The sequence below is a fragment of the Coenobita brevimanus genome, chromosome 68 (genome assembly GCF_032717465.1).
Source record: "Coenobita brevimanus isolate Jiangsu-jjx chromosome 68, ASM3271746v2, whole genome shotgun sequence".
In the NCBI taxonomy this organism is placed as follows: domain Eukaryota; kingdom Metazoa; phylum Arthropoda; class Malacostraca; order Decapoda; family Coenobitidae; genus Coenobita; species Coenobita brevimanus.
In genome coordinates, this window is record NC_137021.1 from 32,343,268 (window position 1) to 32,368,609 (window position 25,342).

Below are 25,342 nucleotides of genomic sequence, written 5' to 3' on the forward strand. Positions count from 1 at the left end.
AGACTGGGTTATTTTCGTCCCGCCTGTGATATAACTTTAGCATGTTGATGTGACAAAGTTGGTTGTTCTTTCTACGATCTGGTGTGGCGATGACATAGTTGACATCACTGAGTTTCTTCTCCACGAAATAAGGACCACTAAACTTGGCTTGAAGAGGTTGCCCATGCACTGGTAGCAGAATCAAACCCTGATCTCCTGGCTGAAAGTGGCGTAACCTGGACTTCTTATCATACCAAGTCTTCATCTTCTCCTGAGCAGCTCCTGAATTCTCTCTCGCCAGCTGTAAAGCAGTGGACAGCCGTTCTTTGAACTTCGTCACATACTCCAGCGGGTTGACGTCATCTTCCTCCGACAGCCAGCATTCCTTGAGTAGCTTAAGGGGTCCATTACTTCATGGCCAAACAGTAGTTCAAAGGGTGAGAAGCCCAGTGATTCATTTGGAGATTCTCTTGCGGCAAATACAAGGAATGGAAGACCTTTATCCCAGTCTTTCTGATGTTTCAAACAGTATTTCTTGAGCATCGATTTGAGTGTTTGATGATATCTCTCCAACGCTCCTTGGGTCTGGGGATGGTAAGCTGAAGACGTGATCTGGGTGATGCCCAACTCTTTCAGAGACTGCTTGAAAACATTTGACATGAAATTACTTCCCTGGTCTGACTGTACCTCCTTGGGCAGACCAAACTTTGTGAAGAACCCTAGCATTTCCTTAACCACGTTCTTTGCTGAGATATTTCTAAGTGGAATGGCTTCAGGATAACGAGTAGCCATATCAATCAGGGTCAACACATAAGAACATCCTGAAAAAGTCTCAGGAAGAGGGCCCACAATATCCACCAACACACGGGTGAATGGCGCCTCAAAAGGAGGAATGGGAACTAGAGGTGCAACCTTTTCGGTCTGATTACACTTCCCCACAACATGACAGGTGTGACAAGACTTACAATACCAGGAAACATCTCTGAAGATACCTGGCCAGTAGAAGTGTTTCAAAATGCGTGCCACAGTCTTCCTCACTCCAAGGTGTCCTGCCAAACTGGAATCATGAGCCACTCTAATGATATCCTGCCTACAAACACGAGGGATGACAACTTGATGTACAACCTCCCATTCACAGTCGGCTGATGCTGTTGGGGGTTTCCACTTCCTCATAAGTACTCCTGACTTTATATAATAACAAGTAGAAGCACCAGCTGACTCTTCCTCACTGCAAGCAGAGTTAGCTAGACCTTTCAACTCAGGGTCAGCAACCTGCAACTCAACCAACTCTTGACGAGACTAATTATCAACACGATGGGGTACTGCCTCATCTGGTGAGTGGTCCAAATTAGCAAGAAAAGTGTCAGCTAGGATAACATCATCATCATCATTATCCTCTAAGTCAAGAGTAACTTTAGACTTAGCCCTAGTGACAGCACATGCAGAGAACACATCAGGGACATCACAATCCTGGGTCGCAGCCACTGGCTCACTAGACAACTCAGGAGCTGGACACACTTGACTTCTACCAATATCATTTCCAAGTAAGAAAGTTACACCTGACATTGGGAGTGTCTCAACCAACCCAACCATAACGGAACCATTAACAAAACCAGACTCTAAATTCACTCTGCACAGAGGGACAGAGAAGTAATTATTTCCTACACCTTGTAAGATTACAGTTTCATCAGAGGAATTAACATTAGAGCCTAGAACACTGGTCAGCATAAGGGATTGGCAAGCACCTGTATCACGATATATCTGAACTGATTTCCTGTCATTACTGTCCAGAGGAATGACAAAACCATCAGACAGGAAATTAGCACATGAACTCTTGAGAGTGTCACCCATGTTACTGCTCAAAAGAGGAGCTCCATCATGAGAATTTAATTTACCCCTCAAAGCAGGTTCAGTTAACTCAGTTAAAGAATTCTGGGAACTCTCAAGGGTGGACACTAGATCAATTGACTGAATATTTAAAGACTCCTTTTTGTTCACATCACGCTGTCTCCTGAAACATTTCTCCGTAGTATGACCAAGCTTACTACAATAAGTACATTTACTTTTCTGAAATCTAGAGGTGAAGCTGGTATTTACCTCCTGAGAAACATCATCTTTATTCTCTTTCCTGTTACCTGTACTCTGAGTAGAGGCAACGTACTTTCTCTCAGCTTTCCTTTTTTCTTTAGAATATCTCTTGTGAGTGAGAACATATTCATCAGCTAAAACTGCAGCATCAGACAAATTATCTATTCTTCTCTCATCAAGATATAGGCTTACATCTTTATTAATACACCTTTTGAAGTCCTCCAGCAAAATCATCTGCTTAAAATTACCAAAATCAGAATCCACATTCTTAGAATTTAACCACTGCTCTAACAGATCTTCTTTGATTTTTGCATACTCAACATGGGATTGCTTATCTTGCTTCTAAGTTGTCCTAAATTTTACTCTATAGGCTTCAGGAACAAGCTCATAGGCCTTAAGAATCAAGCTCTTAACTACATCATAATTATCAGATTGATCCTGAGGCAAAGATGCATAAGTTACTTGAGCTTTACTGGTGAGAACAGTTTGAAGGAGTACTGGCCAATACTTTTTGGGCCAATTAAAACCTGTAGCTACCCTCTCAAACAACTGAAAATACTTTGTTAAATCAGATTCATTAAAAGGAGGGACAAGTTTAACATTTTTAGCCACATCAAAATCATCAGAGCTAGATGATCCAGTTCCACATTGTTTCATGCAATACTCATGGTCTGCCTGAATCCTAGCAAGTTCAATTTGTGCCTCCTGAATACGAGCCTGAGACTCAGAGACTCAACCTCCTTAGCACATGCCTGAAATTCAGCCTCCTTAACACGAGCCTCCTGCAGAGCTAGCTGTAACTTAGCTATTTCAATCTGCGTTTGCTCATTTGGAGGAATTACATTAAACAAGCTTTTATTAATCATGCCAACAATTTGATCTTTAGAATGATGAGAGTGAAATGCAATTCCCAACTGTTGAGCAACAAGCTTAAGTTCATTCTTTGTTCTGTTTTCTACATCACACACTGTTTGCACATTTGACAAAAAATCTTTGGCTTCATCAAGTGTAGTAATAGTAGACATCTTGAATAAATCACAGTCACAAAATATCAAGCAATATCCTTATGATAATATCCTGAATATCCTGATAAGAGGTCGCCAAATTTATGTTACGGAACAGAGAAAACTGTCCCGCAAAGTTCCAGGTTCAAAACAGAAGAGTTAGGTAAAATTACAAGTTAAAGTTTAATGCTCAAACTAACAACTAAACATTCAGGACTCATAAGGATAATGTAATGGCAAAAAATAGGTTAAATATATGGTTAACTGCAATAGCCTCTATTAACACAAAATTAGCAAGTGTAAATTTATCTAAGTCAGCCCTGGTAAAATGAGAAAACCGGATAATGCTCAGTGAATGCAAGATATATCATTACAGATACAAAATATTATCAATAATGGCTGTCACTTAACCTGCCCCATCCCGTCGACGTATGGGTACGTTGCAACGATTTGCATTTGCCAGTCCCGGCGACGTACCAGTAAGTCGTGCAATTGCAAGGTCCCTAATTTGCACAATTTTCAATTTTCGCACGTGATTTTTCGTATGTATACACGGGACACCTTCCTCTATTCCTGTACAAGATACCAAGCAGGGACAATGCCTTACACTGCATAACCTCCCCCCTCCCCCCCTCACGACATTGTCTTGGCAAAGGACCTGTTACCAGCGACCTGGCTAGTAAAGTTACTCAGGGCCAGAGTGATTCCCCAATCGATGACAATGTGGAGGACAATGTTTACATAGCATTAGAAGAAGAAACAGCCAGAAATAATGATCAGGTAGTGTGGCAAAAATAGGTCAGGTATGGTGATTAGTTAGTGAGTGAAACAATGCTTATAATGCCTTTATTACTGCTTGAAAACCAACATACTGTCATACTACATATACATTCGTACCAAGTAAATAAATAAATACTGTTTATGAGTGGATAAAATAGTTACCCTCCCATAGAACTCGTTTTCTTTGGTGCCAGCATGTTAGAAAACCCACTCAGGTAAGGAGGAACTCCTACCTGGATTGGGCACTTTAAACCTCAGGTGAGCGATTTCTCTATGAATTTTCGATGTTTCTCACCAAAAGCGAAGGTTTTAGCCAAAACAAAAAAAAATCGAAAATACCTCGGGACTGGGGGATGTCAGAGGTGCGGAAAACCTCGGGACGTGACGGGTTAAAACACATGAATCACAAAAATCTCACTAGGCCTACGAATTAACATCTCATGCTATACAGTACAAGAAAAAATGCAATAACACTTATACTCAAATTACACAGCTGCTAGATGGTTGGAGACTTCCTGAGCACTCACAATAATAATAACAACTGTACAGGGGAGGACAGAGATGTGAACAAAATGAGGAGTAGATCTAAGTGGCAATTAATGCAGAGACTGAGCTCATTATATAGGGGCCGGCAGAGCTTGATACAACTTGTAAGAAGGACGCGCAAATGAAGCCATAGGGGACAAAGTTTTGACACTCCTGCTCTGAACAACAGAAAGAACGACTTACTCTACTATAAGGGTTTTTGTGGGGAGTGAGGTAGAACACGCTCGTGATCAAACATGCAGCATACTGTACGTTAGAATTACACAAAGGATGATGAAATCATAGGCTATGTAACAATGTATGTATACAGTATATATATATATATATATATATATATATATATATATAATATATATATATATGTATATATATATATATATATATATATATATATATATATATATATGCACATGCTTTTCACAGGGTGGATTTACGCTTGGAAAACAGACATGAACAGTCACTGCTGAAAAAGTATTCCCGAACTTTCTCGGATATTACATATACCCGGTATGCTCCCGTGAGCATCTTCCGGAACCTCCTTATTAGTATAACCCTATCTTATCTCTTGGTTCTTGTAGGAACTGATGATAATACAGACACATTCGGAAAATCATTTATATGCTCGTTCAGGTTAGATTATGCTTGCCAGATAGGCCAGGCATGCCCACTGCTATGTTCCTTCGCCAAGTGTAAATCTACCCTTTCACCGAGGACAGCAATAGTTTCAGTGTAAATACTTTGTAGACCTTTCTATCTGCCATTCTGTCTGTCTATCTGTCTTCCTGTCTCTCTTTTTGTCTATCTGTCTTCCTGTCTATCTTTCTATCTATCTAAATACTGAAGCGAAAGTTTATCATTAACATACACTCTTATATGACTGAAGTGAAAGTTTATCATTAACTTACACTCTTATATGATATTCTTCATCCAGAGATTAAATATGAAATATTTCGTGGTGGTGTACATCTAGGTGATCGTAACGGCACATTTATTACGAACTGATGATTAATGACTGACGGCTGTATTCTGAGAGCATAATAGGTTTCTTGGCACCCGTTCCGTGGCAATTTGTTCTGCATATTTCACTCTTAAATTACCCTTGACTTTACGCCGCAACATTAAATCTTAAGATTGTTTTGTATGTTATTAATATCGTTTAATGCCGGCATAGTTTAAACTCATAACACGCTTGAGTGTACTGAGGTTTAACTACAAAGAACAAATCGCCATGGAAAAAATCATAAGGAAATTCCCAAAGCTATTTAGGCCAGTATTCTCGTCGGTTAAGGAAATTCCCTAACACTTCATTGATACTTTATTAATTATTGATATGGTTGGTTCATATCCTTTTGTAGGCTATTTATGTAGATTATGGAGATATCAGAAGGATTTGTATAACACGGAACAGGACAGGAAGGTATAATATGGAAAAGAAACCGGTTAGGAAGTGGTGTTGGGGAACTTTCTTACCCGACGAGAATAGCACCTTTAGAGTACAGTCTCAAGCAACACCAGAAAAAACAAACATATTCTCATCATAAAGTCGACATAGTATTTCAGCTCAAGGACATGCTGATTTTATTCCTGCTGTTGTCAGATGATTTTATTCACGTTTTAAGCGTTTCCTATTAATGATGGTGTCAGTGAAAGGTGTAATCTAAACCTTCTAGTTCAAGAGAGCCCTCCAATCCTTCACAGTGAAATACATTGACAGCACACCATCTGACTGAAGGGGTAGGTTTTTTGGCTTCCAGTTACTTGATTTTCATTACATTTCGGCTAACGTCAGACGATTTCTGTACGCTCTAGAGACACTCTGGGCATCAAAACTATTCCATTCCTTGTATCTCCTAACGATTTAATTAAACTTAGCAAAGACGTCAGGAAGGCTACTGAAGGAATTCAAGGAAGCTGTACATAACTCCTCCTGGCCTGTAAGTCTCTCTATCCGATGGTTCTCTGGCAAAGTGGAATTAGTGGTGGTGTAAACGGAAACAGTCCACCTGCAGCAGAGTACACAAGAGTTCGATTCACGGCCTCGCCATATGATTTTGGGGAAAGGTCTTTTTTTTTTTTTTTTTTTTTTTTTTTTTAATCCCACTCTATTCGTATCTAGAACTAAGCTAGGAAAGTGTACAACAAATCTCACAGTTGTATGTCACAGCGTCGTGTTTCGGACTTGTGGTAAGTAAATGGCACACGTATAGTCGATAGGTATTAATTTAAGCCTTCTTTGCCGTCACAGATGTAGGGTCAAACAACGCGCTTACTAATAATTCAAAAGGAAAATTCACGCCTTTTTAGCTGGAAATATATTTTTCTTTTTTTATGCAAGGAAGGAATCAAGTGCAGGAAGCCTGCAGAATCGATCTTTCCTAGAAAAACTAAGCAAGAGTCAAACTCAAGATCCGTTCATTTCAAAATGCTTGGACACATTCAGGTTAAGTAACTGCAGGTCATAGGCAGAGAGGAATAAAGACTGAGGGAGGCATTTCCAGATCTGACCAGTTGCATACAAAAATAACCTAGAGTTTAAGCTAACTCTTAGATTAGAGAGCCCGCCAGAAATGGGGCATGTGTGTCTGCTACCAGACGGGTGCTAAGCGCCCATCGTAAAGGAGGCAGGATGCAAGCAGACAGTTCAGAAGAGCAGTGACCATTGAAGAATCGATAATAAACAGATTAATATACAACAGCACGCCGGAGAGAGAGAGAGAGAGAGAGAGAGAGAGAGAGAGAGAGAGAGAGAGAGAGATTGAAGGGAGTCAGCAGGAGGATGAGAGTTGATGAGACGATAATTCTTTTGCTCGAGCCCATTTAGAAGAGATACGTGTGGGGAGGCCGCAATCCCCCTCCCCATGAGAGCTGTAATTTGCACATGGGCGAATTCGATCCCTGGATAAAATAAAAAACTGCCCGAGGGAATAACCAGGCAAGGAGTCGACATAGACAACACGTTAATCGGAAGCAGATTTTGCATGAGAATTAATGTGTTTATCGGTCTGGGTCGTTTTGTAAGTTGTATTAAAGACTTTGTAACAGCTCTTCCTTGGCGATTTACTCTGAAAAATATTTTTCAATATTGTCTTACATGGCAATCATGTAAACTGCAGAAAACAAGAGAATGTTATGATGTATAATGCAGAATAAGTATTTAAGGAAAGGGTATTACAAAGGCTCCATTATCACCTAGAATACAGTTTTGTTAGACCTGAAACTGAGTAGGCAATTAACGTGAATGCAATAAGATGCATCCCAAGTACCTTTTCCAAACCATCTTATTTCTTGGTTGGAAACCATAATATTCTCGTATGTGATACTGATTCAGTCAGTGTTGATACTGAAAAGATACGATCAACTTTCCAGATAATATTTAGGTGAAGTATGGAAAATAACTCGAGAAAGCTGAGGTGCTACAAAGCCTGCTAAGTTTGACTTGTCTACAGGAACGTCGACGTACATTGTATTTCACTGTTATTCCTACTCTCAGTTTACCCTCCCCCCCTCCTCTCTCTCTCTCTCTGCATTGGTAGATTGCTATTAAACAAATAAAACTGGTAAAGTCAATGATTTCAGAGAGAGAGAGGGAGAGAGAGAGAGAGAGAGAGAGAGAGAGCGTTCCAGAAAGTCCAGTTCTACCCTTCTCATCACAACTTCTCTCATAAAGCCATTCATGTAAACACTGAATAACCTCTGGCACATCAAACATCCTTCAGCCAAACTGTCAGTGGTACGGGAAACTGTGTAGTGTCTAGTCTCCATCAATATATTTTGCATATTATTCTTTCTCATGTATGTTTATGAAGCACACTATCTCCTTGCTATAATATGTAACCAATATAAATGAGAATATCAACGTTTATTATAATGTAAATAATAAACATATACTACTAAGAGATTTCCTTATGCTACCTAAGTAATAATTATATTGACTCGATCCGTTAAAACTTACAAGCGAGTCTGTACTAACCTGACAACGATTTCTTACAAGTTTACCTCCTTTTATGGCCTTCAGTAGTTAGACAGGAAGGATGAATGAATAGTTACCAAGGAGTTTCATTCCTACATCATACAGTAAGTAAAGTTCGTCAAATTTCAAACAAACACAAGTTAGTAATCAATTTGTGTGAGTGACGGAGTTCCATCAGCTGAAAACAAACCGACTTTATGCGTTTTCAAACATGATTCATTTTACTCACAGGAGCCATTCATACCATTAGCAGTATATCTACATCATACCCAATGCATCCACTCAACAGCTGTTCAGCTTTACTTCCCACGATTCTCATTTGTCATCTGTCACTCTTACACTTACTTTCGGGCCTCTCTCAGCACACACACACACACACTCACACACACACACGCACACACACACACGAGTGCAAGCGCGTACGCAAGTATGCACACAAGCACAATCTCTCTCTCTCTCTCTCTCCATTGGAAGGAGGCAATAGACAGAACTCCAAGTCATCGCAGTATGAATTTTTCATTACCCTCTTTTTTTTTTAAATACATTTTTCAGTTTAAGGTGATAATGTTCGTTTAATATTTTTCTTACTACTACTCAGTAACTTTAATCAGCATTAAAGATACTTTTCGAGCTGGTCAAGTCATATATAGCATTGGAGAGCCTTTTGAGTTCCGCGGCGCATTACTGTATATATTTCCTTCTTGGTACTTCCAGAGGATTTCGTTCAGAGACGACCTTCTGAGTTAGAAGTATAGTAGTTTTCTCTAGCACTCACAGCTGAAGTATTTCTAGAGCTAATGTTAATGCAGCTGTCTAGTGACAGTCTGGTTAAAACGAAAAATACGTCATTTGAGTGAAATGAATAAAGTTCTCACTATGATGTGTACCCATGGACGGGGACTCCTTCATGTGGTGGCACTGATCTAGCCGGTAGGTTTAGCTGCCTGATTCGAAAAACTTCCCTCAGCTCCTATCCTGTTCCCCGAAAGGAGAATGATAAACTGAAGGAGAAGGACTGCCTAACCCTGAAGTCCAGTGGGTTCTCGCTTCAAATGAGCCTGGGGTGGCAACTACTAGAGCGTCCCTGGTTTAACGATGTAATCTGGAAGTAGCTGGAACAAAATAAAAAACACACTGTAGGACTGAAGGGATTAAAGTCACCTAAACGATGGGTGTGTCTAGAGCTCAACAAGTACAGTGTTTTTCAAAGCAATTGGGAATTTTGCTGTAGCAAAACCTTCTGTCCAATCCTTTCCCAAGCTTTGTTAGAATTAATTGCCTTCATTCCTTTATGTACAGTTGCAGGCAATATTATCTTCCTAACTTTCTGATGACCAAGTATGAAAGTAACACAATATACAGTACAGGAAGGTTTCTTAGCCTACGAAGATCGCATCACCGTGTTTCAAATGTCAGACTTCACTGTCCCGGAATTGATTGCAATGGAGTGTATTAATATCAATGTCCGTCATTTTAAACGTGTCATATCTGGAACAGCCTTCTTTATAACATCTTTTCTCTCATCTGTAACCTGTGTTCCAAATGAAATGTGGCCAAACATCTGTAGGCGAACGAATATATATATATATATATATATATATATATATATATATATATATATATACTGACATGCACGTTGGTATCTGCTAGGTAGAGCTGCATCCGACAGCAGGATAAAGCAACCCCATTCACACACATACGGGGTCGCATTCAAAACGGTTTTGAATCTTTCGTTCCTTTTTTTTTTTTTTTTTTGTCCTACCAATTTACTTTGCGCAGTAGTCAAAGGTATGTTCTTATGCATTAGTGATGGCGATATTAAGTCGATATTACATCGATATTAAGTCGACATATATAAAAAAAAGAAAATTTGAGTGGAAAATACTCAAAATTCTCGTATATCAATGCTACGAAGCCTCCCATGCGGAGCAATGTTCAGTCTCACTTGTCCTATACAACAGTCTACCACATACCACGATTAAAACTGCTACAGTCAGAACTCACTGATTATTCTTCGAGTAACCCCAGCGTTTTATCTCTTATTTGTTACCTATCAGCGACTGTGAGTCAAAATCCTCCACCCATATATAACACTGCCTTCCCTTTTCCTCTGCCACATTTACTCTTTTCATTCCCCAAGATGTTCAGACCTCTGTTACTGAAATCACTTCCAGGTTAACCTTCCATCCTCTTTGTTTAAATTCTCATCCTTTCATTCACTATACTATGCATCCGATCTACAAGAGGCCTAATCGAAAAATATCCGGCTTTTAGCTGGAGGAAAAAAAAAAACGCTTACTGAGTTAAGACTGTAATCCCCTTCAAAGTTTGTTCCTTGGGATTCAACACATTTAGGCCAGCGATCCTTCAATTGCTGTAAACATTTCGTAAGGAATGCGTTGGGGACTGCCAACAAGATCTTTGTCGCATTTGCCATTATCTCATTTGTCTTTAAGTCATGAATCTTTTAGCGGCATCTTCAGTTTAGAAAATAGCCAAAAGTCGCAGGGAGTTATGTCAGGAGAGTAAGTAGCCTACCGGACCTGTGTGGTCTCGTGCTTGACAAAATAAAACTGCATGAGATGGGATGAAAGGACTAGAACATTGTCGTGGTGGAGCTGCCAGTCATCCGTCTCCCACAACTGCACTGACCATTTACACAACCCCCCCAGTCCCGCTGTCACACACACACACACACACACACACACACACACACACACACACACACACATACACACACACACACACACACACTGACGGATGATAGGAAGGACGGATGGCTGGAAGGAGAAATGGATGGAAGGATAGATGGACTGGTACGAGGATGTACGGAGGAATATAATACAGGATAAATGGATACGGAGGGATACAATACAGGATAAATGGATTGATAAATGAATGCAGGGATGGGTGGGTGGATGAAGGGATAGATGGATGGGCATATTTATAAACTGATTAAAATGCGACGAGCAAGAAGGATACGTCTCCAAACACACACGCTACTCGGCTGCGACTGGGCTGGGTTGCAGCAATGAACATGTTAGAGCATGCTTACAATGACTCAAGGTCACGCCCCACCGATTGGCATCTCCTTGCTCCTACTGTTTTACAAGAAAATAAAAGTAGGGTAGATTATTTTTCGATCAGACCTCGTATATCATCTTCACCCATCTCTCACCGGTCACACTGAGCATATGGCTATTTCGTCATATCACTGTAACGTACCCTGGCCAAGTGTTTGTGATACTATGTCTGCTTCCACACCTCACTGTTACTGGTAGATCTGACACAGTTTAACATGTAAGTCTCTCATTTCTTATTCTTGCCACTTAACCATATCACCATCAGATGCACTACTCAGCTGTTTCAGACTGTATCTACTTTTAAAAATCTCTGTTCATCTTTCCCTTCCCGTTACTCGTACTTCCGATCGTAATACATGTTATCAATCCCCCATCAGCCACTTCATTCACAAGCCCATATCGCATTAACACAACCTGGTCAGCACCTTCTGTCATCCTGCGTCTGCTTTCACACCCTTTGTCTTTCTCGCAACTTCATAACGGCAGGTGCGGGTGACCTTCACTCTCTCACTTAAAGGGGTTCTGCCTGCCTCATCCTTCACATTACCATTCATTTCCTATGACTCCTTTCCTCTATTCCGACTTTTCCCATCTTCCCTGTGATCTTACATTATTCTTAATTACATTTCTATGTTCCGTGACAGCCTAATAGTTTCCAGTAATCCAGAAAACCATGTACAACGCTAGGTGGTATCCACTAAATATCTAAAGGAGTAATGTGGAGACTACTATGGTACCGCTATTAGCTGGGCAGGGAGACATTTATCTGGCTTCCATTTGGGAACCTAACCCCCACATTCTTCCCCGCATCTCGCTGTGGCGAGGCACTAGGCGCTGTCTACCGGAGGGAAACATCAGTTCCCTGCACGGAGTGATGCTGCGGAGACGGTGGATTATTTTGTTGTTGATAGGTACGAGTATATTCGACTTGACAGACCGGGATTAGTCAGCACCATCAAAACTGATAATTGACGCAGACTAACAAAAATTCATTATGTTCTAACGCAGTTCCAAGTAAGTACAAAGGAACTACTTAATGTGAGTGTCTCTGCATGATGAAATTCGTGAAGGTCATGCACCAGTAGCGGTCACAAGAAGAAATCAGCAAGAGAACGGCCTCGTATGTCCTAAATGTCACCATTACTCTTACTCTCGCCATCATCCCTCCACATTCCACCCTTTCTCAAGTTACATTCTCTCTCCACATTCCACCCTTTCTCAAGTTACATTCTCTCTCTCTCTCTCTCTCTCTCTCTCTCTCTCTCTCTCTCTCTCTCTCTCCAGTATATATACATATAGATAGATAGATGGATAGATAGGTAGATAGATTGAATCCCTTCAGTACAATGACATCTTTTTATTTTAATTTTACTGCCTTCAAGCGAGGTTGTTCAACTCAGCCAATACTTATTGGACTGGAATACTAATGGATTGCCTTTATTAATCACATTCATGGATAAAATGAACAGGTGGCAAGAATAAAGAGAAAATACGACGAGGTTAGAATGAAGCTATCTTTGTTAACATTGTCTGTTCTTTTCTTGTTTTCGGCAGATAAGTTCCTATTGGTCTAGGAAACACCATCCGTGTTAGTGGAGTTAATGAAGGCTATAAGTAACCCCTGATGTTAAAAAAAAAAAAAAAATCCTCTGAGTAAAACCGTGTGAGGGTGGTAAGATCAAAATAAACATGCGATCATAGTGATGCAGTTATCATTAACTAGCTTTCTTGGCGTCTTCTTGCGGCGTCCAGACGATTTTACTCATCCATTGAATACAAGAAAGTATCTCCATTTACTCCTCAGTCCAATGTTGCATATCGTTCACTCTATATTGGCTATCTCCATACGGCTTTTATTCACTTTAGGGCAGACTTTTCAAATCGTCCAGAGGATAGATATAGCCTTCATTTACCACTACATGTCTCCCAAAATCTGAATTATAACATCTGGAGGAAACAAGAAGTAATAACGAAAAAAAAAAACAAAAAAAAAAAACAGCCGGATTGATGTGTATAATATCATTTTCATTTCCAATTCAGAATATTGAATTTCACTTCTGCTTTTCTTCCTCTCCATTATTTTTCCGTTTCATTTCAAGGGTGTTTTTCATTTCTGCTCAACAACTTATTCGTTTATTTCCGTCCTTTTCTTTTTATTTTCATTCATTCATTATTTTTTACCCCATTCCTCACATACTTTCTTTTCAGTAATTACTTTCGACTTCCAATCATTCTTTTATATTTTCATTCATTAGTTCCATTCATTCCATTCTATTTCCACCAATCTTTTCTACTCCCAGCATTCATTATATTTCCTTTCAGTTATCATCATTTTAAAATGAAAGAAGGAAAGTCCTAAAAGACTGGAAGCCTGCAAGTGGTTGTTTCCGAGAGAAACTACAACAAAAGAAGAGTAATTTAAAATCCTTATATATGTTTTAAACTTCCATTTATTCCTTTTTCGTTCATCCAATTTCAGTTTTAATCACTTTCTCTAATAATTATCTTGTCATTTCCATTCACCCTAGTTTCCATGTCCCTTCACCTTTTAAAGATTATCTACTGAGTTTGTTTCCACCTTCACTCATCTGTTTTGCCCTTGCAATATCCATGAACACTCACCGGCTCACATGAATCACTCTCAGCTGAATAAAATCGCCTGTCGGTAGCTGGGCATGAACAACAGAACTGTGTTGAGTATGAGAAAGTTAATTTTCTTTTCTTTGTCTTTGTTTCTAATTTTTATTAACCATCACGAGTTCAGTTAAACCAGCCTTTTTCCTCCTCCGTATTCGGCCATGTAAATCAGTGCTCCGATTTTCGTACAGCAACGACACTTCAGTGATGCAAATTAAAGCTTGCCCCTCACATTTTCTTTACTTTAAAACCAATCGAAGTTTGTGCCAGAGTTCTCTTACGTGCAAATCAGCAGGGCCTGGCCTCCTGCCTACTCAGTCTCTGCTACTGCATATAAAAGGACTAAAAAAAAATTATTCAACTGGGCTTCTTTTCTCTCTTCATGTTCGTTTCTTTTGTTTTTCCTCCGTCTTTTTCTCTGTTAACAGGGTGGATTTTACTACTGTCCCCGTTTGGCGTCAAGTAAAAACTAAACTCCAGTCGATGAACTGCAGTACGGAGACCTGATTTTTTATTATTTTTTAAATAAGGGTCCTACCCTGTATAAAACATAGACAAGTGTCCATAACAAGAATGTGTTACAAAAGAAAATTGTATTTTTCGTATTTTATCACTCTAATACTTACTCTGATATGACTGTGAAGAATCTGACAGCCTTTGTTATGAGAGAATAATTATAGAAGTATAAATAAGCAGTCACACAGCGACTTTAAGATTAGGAGAATTTATAAACTGCGACCTCTGATCCGATCTTACCCCTTCACTATGATCATGTACTTCTTATTTTACATAAGTTGCCAGCAGATGGTCATATCTACGTTAGGAAGAACCTCCAGTGGTGAAGAGTTGATGCAGGTTATCTGTCTAAATCCTTTCAGTTTGGAACACCTCACCTAAATTAAATATAATTGTCTATATATATATATATATATATATATATATATATATATACTGTATGTATATATATATATATATATATATATATATATATATATATATATTGCCAGACGCCTCAATCCCGTTTGGGGTGGCCACAAACAAATCGCCTCCAAGTCGGCCTGTCCCCCGCCATTTCACTGCCCTGCTCCCAACTTACACCCCCCTCTCTCATATACCTCTCCACCCCATCCCTCCATCTCATCCTCGGCCTCCCCCTCCCTCTTCCCCCCTCCACCTCACTCACATACACTCTCTTCGTCAGTCTTTCACCCTCCATCCTCTCCACATGGCCAAACCACCTCAGTGTGTTCCTCATAACGCTTCCTATCACATCCACATCCATATTGTACAGAAAAAGTGATTTGGCCAGACTAAACGTTTTCAGTTGTAGTAGTTAATCTTTAGGATTCAAAGGAAGAAGATGGGGGCAAAATCATGTGCATCTTTCATGCCTTTTCAGTTGAAAACAGCTCCGATACTATCGGGACTAAAATACCTGTTGTCATTATTGCTCTCTCTCCATAGACCTCCATAATCAGTCTATTAAAAGGGCAGTAACAGACACTAATGTCACTGATTTGTAGTTAAATGGTCATCGCTCTCGGTTATTTTGGATTCACCGGACTAACTTTCAATGTCCATTGAGTGAGGGCTGGAGAGATGACGGGCCTTTTGACCAATGTTCCGTCTTGGCAAATGACACCGTGTTTGTGAGAACATAGGACAACCAGTGGTTCTTTTCCTAGTTTGTTGCTTTCAGTCTCATGCTAATTAAAATCAATTAAGCCTCTCAAATTTTGACCAGTCAGTGCTTGTAAGGATGGAGTATAATGACGGTGGCGAGACTGCAGGAGGGAAATGGAAAGGCAACCAAGATCAAGGCAGAAGTTTTTAAAGGGACAATTAATGAAAGAGCAGGTGAAGGAAAATATCAAGGATGATCAGGAAAGTATAATGTGAATATTCTGGATGGAGATAAACTGACTAAAGGGAACGAGGGAACATAATGGAAGGGGCACTGATGGAGGTGAATAGAGAATTGGTAACTGATATTGATGGGAAAAAGATAACCTCCTGAGAACAATTATGTTTTTCTAAATACAACTATCTATCGATCTGTAGCCAGACGCCATAACCCAGTAAGGGGTGACCACAAACTAATCGCCTCCATGCCTCCCTGTTTCCTGCAATTTCATAGTCCTCCCCCCAGTTTACACCCTCATCTATCACACACCTCTCTACTTCATCCCTTCATCTTATCGTTGGTCTCCACCTCCGTCAGCCCCCCTCCACCTCACTCAAACAGAATCTCCTACTGTAGTTAATATCTCACTCTGCATCCTCTCCACCTGGCCAAACCACCTCATTGTATTTCTACTAACGCTTTCTATCACATCCACATCCACACCACAACGCACCTTCACTTCCTCAATTGTCAGTCCGTTTCGCAATGTAACTCCACATGCTCCTCTCAAATTACTTATTCCCACTGCTCTCACTCTTGACTTGTATCATTCCAAGAAGGTCCAAGCTACGCTACCATACCTTAGAATGGGGATCTCAAAACTGTCATGCAGCGACATTTTTTTTTTTTACTTCCATGCCCACATTCCTATTTCTTATCAATGCTTTCAATAAACCAGCAACCTTTCATCCCTGATGTTCTCTTTCAAGCACTTCTTCCTCCAAAATTTCATCCTCACATATCACACAACCCAAGTACTTAAATACACTCATATTATTCATTTCCTCGCTATCCAGCCTCACTATGCATTCAGTGACTTCATTTCTTCCGAAGAATACAACTTTATTCATCCCTACATTCGCCTTTAGAGTCAGTTTCTTTCATACTCTCCCAAACTCATTCACCAAGCCTTGCAGCGTCACTTCCTCTTCACTTAACAACAGATTATCCTCTGTAAAAAACAGAACCGGATGTTTCCAAATGCTGCCCTCTCACATTAGGGCCACTCCAAAGTCCACCGCCCAACCTTGTATCTCATTTATAACTCCATCCATTTACAGGCTGAACAGTTTCAATCCAACATTCAGAGAGAGAAGTTCACTCAGTTCACCACTCACACGCACTGCAGCCCTAGCCCCAACATACATACTCTGCATAGCATTCAGTAGCATTCTATTCATTCCATGTATTATTTATATTTTCCACATTTCTTGTCAGTCCACTTTATCATATGATTTCTTCAAATCCATGAATCCTGCCTAGCTACAGCTTCTCTCCCTTCTCTAGAAACTTTTACACTAAACACCATAGTATGAATATCTGATCTATAGAACCTCTTCCCTTCCTGAAACTTCACTGTTCTTCATCAGCTAATTCCTCTTCCATTTCCCTAGCTCTGTCAATAAGTATCCTACCATATAGGTTTTCTGGTACACTAAGCAGACAAATGCCCCTAGGAATACCACACTCTTCATTTTCCCCGTTTCCTTTGTATAGGGGAATAATTATGCCTCACTTCCAAAACTCCGGGACTCTACCTTCTTCCCAGCCTCTTCCAGATCCATTCTACTAATATCTCTCTCCCGTGCTTCAGCCAATCACTCGATCAGTTCCCGGGGCTCTCCACGTTATGATATTCTTCATTGCTTCTATCCCACTGATCCCTTCTTCCTTTCTCATCTCCATCCTTTTTCTCAGCCATTCCCCAGCCACTTGTACTAGCGTTACTTTCATTCTCTATGTTTAACAGTTTCTTAAAGTGTTCTATCCATCTGCTGACTTTGTCTACCTTCTCCACTAGCATTCCGCCTTTTTTATCTCTCACTCCTCTACTACCTTTTTTTTTTATCACCCTGTTTTACTTTCTCCACCTTCTTACAGAAAGTTTTCTCACATTTCCTCTACTTTAAACTCAAATTACTTCCAAACTCCTCAGCCACTGTCTTCTTATTCGCTCTTTCTAATCTATTATTTTTTAACACATTCACCATTTATTTTGTCTTGGCATTTTTTTTTTTCATTTTCCATATTGAATTCCGTCTTAACAAGGGCATAACTGGAGTGGATCATAGCGCAAGATACTGAAATGCTATAGAAAGCACGTAGAACCGAATTATTGTCATATTCTGCCCATTGAGAGACACCAGAACATACTGGAAGCCACAAAAACTCCTATGTAAAGGCTATATAGCGATAGTATTGTCAGGTTGTCACTGAGCTACGGAAACAAGCTGGAAAAAATAAGAAAATCTTCGTCAAATTAAAGAAGAAAATAAATATGGTAAGGAAGCTGGCTGGATTTCATCGGATGCTGCGTGGGAAACCGTGCTGTATTCTAGGTTGTATAGGAGGCTTCGTAGCGCCTATTCCTTAGCGATTTATTTAGCATTTCAAACATTAACTTTCCTTTTTAAGCAGCTTAAATCGCTTTAATATCAATATACCTTATATTAATGACATACTATAAAAGAGAATATTTAGGTGTAACGTTCAGAATAAATCGCTAACGTAATGGTGTCACGAAGTCTCCATAGATGATAGAAATATACATTCAGAAACAAATTTTCGTCTGTTCTTAGGTTCCCGTCTGTTACCTCTTCTGGCTAATATTCCTAAGGTGAGAAAGGCTTTGCCTGTTTCTGTGTCCATAGGTGATAATGCTGTTTGATATGTCAGCGAGACAAGCGATGAACATAAGTACGAAGCAGACGGGGTTCAATAGTACACGAACTTTTGATCCTGACTACACATCCTGATATTCCACAGATGAACTTCCTTCTGCCAAAAGAGCTACACATTATTCTAACACTTTCAATCGTTAAGTGATAAGTTGTCCTCCTACTGCAGCGTGGAAAACAATGAAAGGCACTAACCTATGGGTCCGTTCTCCTGCACCTCCCCATAGATGGTGGTGTTGGGGAAGACGGGAGCGTTGTCGTTGACGTCTATCACCAGCACCCTCACCACCACCTCCACCTCGTGCACCACACCTCGCCTCATATCCACCACACCTCGTCCCGCCTTCACCACACCTTCCACTTCAATCACATCCCGTCTCATTTTCCTTGTGTCTCCCGTCTTCCTCACCATATTTCGATCCATCTTTATTGCGCCACTTTTCATCAGTTCACTTCGTTTCGTTCTCACTCTCTCTGTTTTCTTCTCAACAGCGCTGTGTTTCATCTTCATTGTACCTCGCTTCACCTTCCTCTCTTTTTGTTTCACTATTTTAACACTTTGTTCTTTTATCACATTTTGCCTGATCTTCACTACATCTCTTTTCACCACATCCTGTATCAACTCTTTCTTCTTTGACGTCATTTCCACCTTCGGATTCTTTTCGTGTACCTTCCCGTCTGTCGTTAATTCATCCTTATCTGGGGGGATCTCTTTGGTCTCTTCCGTTCCATCTTGCATCACGACCATCCTCCACTCTGGACACTTGCCTTCATCAGCATTTAGCCTCATGACATAGCGACTGTCAGGTATGGCTTCACTCTCATAGAATCCACTCCTGCGTGTTCGGCTGTGTTTACTTTCTCTTGTTCCTCGTTTTGGCCTCTCGTGTACATATTTACCATCTGAGCATCCATGGCTAACGATACTATCGATTAATGTTCCACTGGCTGATGTTTCACTGGTTGTTGCTTCATTGGTTGGAGTTCCACAGGACGATCCTTCAGTGACAACTGTTTTACTGATATCCGTTTTGGTGTTTACAGTCACAGTACCTGTATCAACACCTTGAGGCATTACATTGCGATCCATATCACTGACAGATTTACTGTCAAAGGATTCACCGACAGACTTTCCACTGGTGATGATTCCTGATCCTAACATTTCATTTTTTGATGTTTCACTTCTTACTGCTATACCCGGATTCTCACTTTTTTCGGCAGCTCTGCTGCAGTTTCTTTCACTCATTGGTGCTGCTGTTTGAACCGTTTTTGCCAGAGCTTTTAAGCCAAGACCACTTGCTATTGAAATTTCCCTCTGAGCATTCAGGAGAACTGCTTGATAGCTACTAATGCCCGCTTCTTCGTTGTGGTTTGTAATATGTATGTCCCTGACGCATTTGAGATTTCCAGACGACCCGCATGGAAAAGATAAGATGTTAGACTTGGTATCTAAAAAGCTCTGATACTCGGAAATTGCTTTTATTTTACTGGCAGTTCTTTGCTCTCTTTTCCGCTTCGCCCGCCCAGCCAAATGTTTGAGTTTTAGCGAGTTTAATCCCCCGGAGGCTTGCAAGCGACCCAGCCTTCCCTCTGAGCGTCGGCCTTTCCTAAATTGAACCGACGAACCTTGGAACTTATGACCCTCCCAGCCAAAGCGTAATGACCTTTTCAGAATGCCTGATTTTTTCACCATCATATTCATTGCATGTCTGTATTGTACTCCGCAGTTAAATCGTAATGACCTTTTCTGGATGCCTGATTTTTTCTCTGTCATGTTCAGTGTAGATGTGTATTGTAGTCTAATGCCAAATCTTAATGACCTTCTTAAAATGCTTGACTTTCTTCTTATATCTATTGCAGGTCTGTGCAGTGGTGTTTTAGGTTTATTCGCTGACACATCACCATCCTCTGACTCATGAATACTCTCTGCCAGTTCTGCCTGACTAACATCTGAAGTACTATTTAAATTTGGACTTTTTCCGTACTCTTTTCCTTTTTGTCTCGATGTACTTGCAACACTTTCATTGCTTTTCCAAGGCATTCGATATCTTGGTCTTGGTGTAACTTTTTTATTACTTACATTCTTTTTTGAACTTTGGAAGTGTGTCACCATACTACTATCATTTATAATACCTTTGTCATTCTTGTCGAGCGTGTAGTTCATATGTCCATCGTATTCACTCTCCAAGGTGTCTTTCCTTACTTCTTGATTACTCGAGCTTTGAGGATCTCTGTTGTCTTTCTGGGTCATTTTCCGTATATCATCTGTGTTCTCTTTCAGTTCAAGATCGTTATTAGTTACCCTTCGTGTATAACTAGAGAATTTCAGTACACGTGGATTACTACCGCCTGTGTGGGAACGATGTTGAACTTTTGGCGTCACGAGTCTGTTGTTCAGTTCTGTCTTATCACCTGTATTGGCTGAGGTTAGCGGGCGATGCGATATTGATGGTGGAAACTGGGAGATGTCTTGAAGCCCGGAGATCTGGGGGAGTTGCGTTTTTGTTGTGGGCCTTGTGGAGTGAGAGAAGTATGGTGTTGATGGGAATGCAGTAGGATGTGCAGAGCTGACTTTGTGAGGGAGGTGTGTTTTTGTTTTTGATACTGTTGAGCAAGGGTTGCATGCTGTAGATGGGGATGTGTTGAGATGTTTAGGACTGACTGTGTGAGGAAGGGGAGTTGTTTTGGGCAATGTAACGTGAGGCTGGAATGGTGTAGACTGAGATGTAGTAGGGTGGACAGGGATGATAGCGTGATCAATGGATGTTTTTGTCGTGGATGCTGTAGAATTAGGAATAAATGGTGTAGACAGGGATATGGTAGGTTGTGCGAGGCTCACTTTTTGGGTTTTAGTGGGAGGATTAAGCATGGGTGTCGATGGTGTTGGCTGATTATTTCTTCCTGGGAATGAGGGGTTGGGAGGTGAAGCTTGAGGTGAGAAGGGTGCAGGTGAGTGTGAAGCGGGTGGTGTGATAGCTGGTGTGTAACACAGAGACCTGGTTTGCTGGATGAGAGTAGGAATGGTAGGGTGAATGTGTGAGGGCTGAGGCAGGCGTGTGTGATGGATGTGTAAAGAGTCATGTGGTTGCCTGGAGAGAGAATGTGTGAACTTGGATGGCTGTGTGCTGTGAGTCGGTGAAAGAGTAGATGGTTGTGTGTTATGAGTGGGTGTAAGGTTAACTGATTGTGTGTTGTGAGTGGATGAGAGGTTTGGTGGTTGTACATAGTAAGTGAGGAAGAGGTTCGATGATTGTGTGGCGTGAAATGACAGGTTGAATGGATGGGTGGAGTGAGTTGGGGAAAGGCCGAACTCCTGTGAGTGGTGAGTGGATGGGCGCATGGATGGTTGTTTGTGGTGAGTGACTGGGAGGTTGGATCGTTGTGTGGGGTGAGTGGTAGGAAGGTCGGATGGCTGTTTGGGGTGAGATGGTTGGAGGTCGGATAGCTTTGTGAGGTGGAAGGGTCGGAGAGTGGGTGGGAGGCTGGATGATTGTGTGTGATGAGTGGGTGGAAGGCTGGATGGTTGTGAGAGGTGAGGTGGGAGGCTGGATGGCTGTGTGTGGTGAATGGGTAGCAGGCTGGATGGCTGTGAGAAGCTAGGAGGTGATGATTTGAATGGTTGTGAGGGTGGGAGTTTAGGTGGGCGTATGGGATAAGAAGGCGAATTAAGAGTGTGGGGGGAGTGAGAACGGAAGGTTTGGAATGTGTATTGGTTGTATGGGTGACGCAGTGAGGTTTGGGATGTGGGCGACTGGTATGCGGATTGAGGGAATGACCTATGGGTTGTGAATAGGTGGTTCGGGTGGGATGGTGAATTAGGTGTGTGTGAAAAGTCATGAATGGATATGTGGGGTGTGAATGGGTGCTGTAGGGAGTGAACTAGTGAGCTGTGAGGTGTGGGTGTGAGGTGTGGGTGGGAGCGGGTGATCCTTGGTGCACGGGTGGGGTCAGACTGTGGGATGGGCGAGCGCTGACCGTCCCTCACCCTTACTCTCACCCTCCACACAGCTCGTCCCAGCGGGGGATCTCGGTCCAGAGGCTGGAAAAAATGTAAAGATGAGACAAACTTAAGAAAGAAAACGAAAAAAAAGATAAATTCAGTAATACCATCCAAACAAGACAATGAAAATAAGAAGGAAACAAGGAGGACCATTCAGACCGTGCAATACCCATGCCTACCAGCAGGCCAAATGGCTAAAAATTAACTTTGTCCTGTGATCCTGACCTTCGACAAATTGCTCTTAGTTGAACTGCGTCAGTCTTCTCTGACTCAACCCTTCCTTTTAGTTTCCTCATATTAGGATAAAAATTATTTGAGTTTATTTTGGCGTGTTACCTTGACCTCTCATCTCTCCTCATGACCTTCACCTTTGACAAATTGCTCTCAATACCGAATCCATTTATCCTTGCTTTACCCTATACCGTTCCAGAAAAGTTTGGTTAAATAAGGCAAAAAATTTTAAGTTGACCTACCGTGTGGACATGGTCTCTGACCCGTTTTTTTCAGAAACAAGGAGTCAATGAAGTGGCTCAGGAAGCACATCAAAACTGTTTGTCATTCTGATCACATCAAGAGACAATGGTCGAACTTTGTGCTTGCCCTGTAACCTTGACCCTTGGTTGATTCCTTAATAAAAAAAAAAAAAAAAAAAAAAAAAGCTCATTCGTTCTTGCCTTACCCATAATTTTTTCCATTAAGTTTGGTCTATACCAAATTAATCCTGTTTATGTTGACTTTGCGTGGTCAAACTTTGACCTAGCCTGTTTGTTTGACTATTGTTGAGCTCAATAAAAAGGCCAGATCCGTGCCTGACCCTCAATTTGTCCACGAAATTAAGTTAAAATCGGATAAAATCTGAGTTCATTTACACACACACACACACACACACACACACACACACACACACACACACACACACGCAGTGCATGGGATTAACATCCGAGATCGTTTCGAGATCGCGAGTGTAATCATCGGACTGAGGGCTATTAGATTTTTTTTTTTTTCAGTGAGTAGCGATGAGCATAGGACGAGGATACCTGGTCCCAATGTTTAAGGGTCGTTTGACCAGTCACTCCCCTCAGGTGCAGTATGTTAAAAACAAACCCAAGCTAATCCCCGGATTTATCTTTTATGAACCACATTCAGTTGCAGCAGCTTAACTATCTACTGTATACCACTAGTCGTCCAAGAAGTAACAGACTGAGCAATCAATGAAAGATTAAATAAACCATGCGCATCTAAGCCCTCTCATGAGAGTATAATCGATTGTTATGTTCCACCAGACGATGGATGATTTCATTCAGTTATCAGTGAGTCACTAAAATCTGGGAATACTTATCCTTTTTAGTAATAACCCTCTTACAGTCAAGAAAACTCTTGATCTTATTTTAGGTTACACCATTTTTTTTTTTTCAACTGTCAGTACATCGTAGGCCTGTATCCTCGTCGGTTAAGGAAGCTCCCCAAGACCTCCCTCACAACCCTTCATGCTTATGTATGCAGAGTATGTTGATATTAGAATGGTTTATGTAACACGGAGAAGGACAGTAAGGTGTAATAAGCAAATACATTGCTTAGGAAAAGGTGTTATGGAGCTCCTTAACCAACGGGAGTACGGACCATAGGCAGTGCATCATTTACTTTAAGCTCCAAGAGCCACAACCATACCCATATGACCTTGACCCTTGACCCCTTGACCTTGCTGGCCTAATTAGCTCATCGACCCTTCACTCAGTATCACTGACAAAAGTTTGGTCTAAATTCGTCGATGGGTTCAGGAGATATCAAGCCAACAAATTTAATCGACCCCATATGACCTTGATCTTTGACCCCTGACCTTGCTGACATTATCAGTTGATCGTGCCTTCACACTGTATAAATGAAATAAGTTTGGTCGAAAACCGTTGAGCGGTTCAGGAAATACTGCTCCTAGAAAAGTGTTACGGAAGAACACACGCACCCACGGACGGACAAATCAATCTCATAATGCCTGCTGCACCATACGTGAATGGAAGCACAAAAATATTATGTGTCATGGGAGTCCTTTGGTTAACCCCTTCAAATAAGTGACGTAGTTTTTATTATATTTTTGCGGTTTCCTGATCACTTAACTCAGCAAAGATTGGGTTATAACCTGTAGTAGTGAGATACAGCCTCCATTAAATCCACTATCACTGTTACTGTGTGAGGATACGAGTATACTCTATTCACTTTGCTTTGACGTAAATGGGCATCCCTCCATCATGAGTGCCGAGTTAAAATAATAAAAACTAGGATATGATGCTAGTCCCAAAGGGGGGTTACAGAAAAGTTCTTGAAATACTAAATAGACTACAAAAAGATAAAATCTGGGCCAAGTTAAACTGAATCAGCTATAGCAAACATAAAAATATATCGGTAATCGGATTAAAGATACTAAAAGTGTGTATTTGACGATGACTTTCAAATCTCTCTACTCCCATGATTCCTCCTGGCTAAGATTAATCATTACGTGTTACCTGCAGTACGATGAGTTGTGTCCATTATGGCAGGGTAAATGGTGCTTATATATATATATATATATATATATATATATATATATATATATATATATATATATATATATATATATATCTATTGCCAGACGCCTCAATCCCGTTTGGGGTGGCCACAAACAAATCGCCTCCAAGTCACC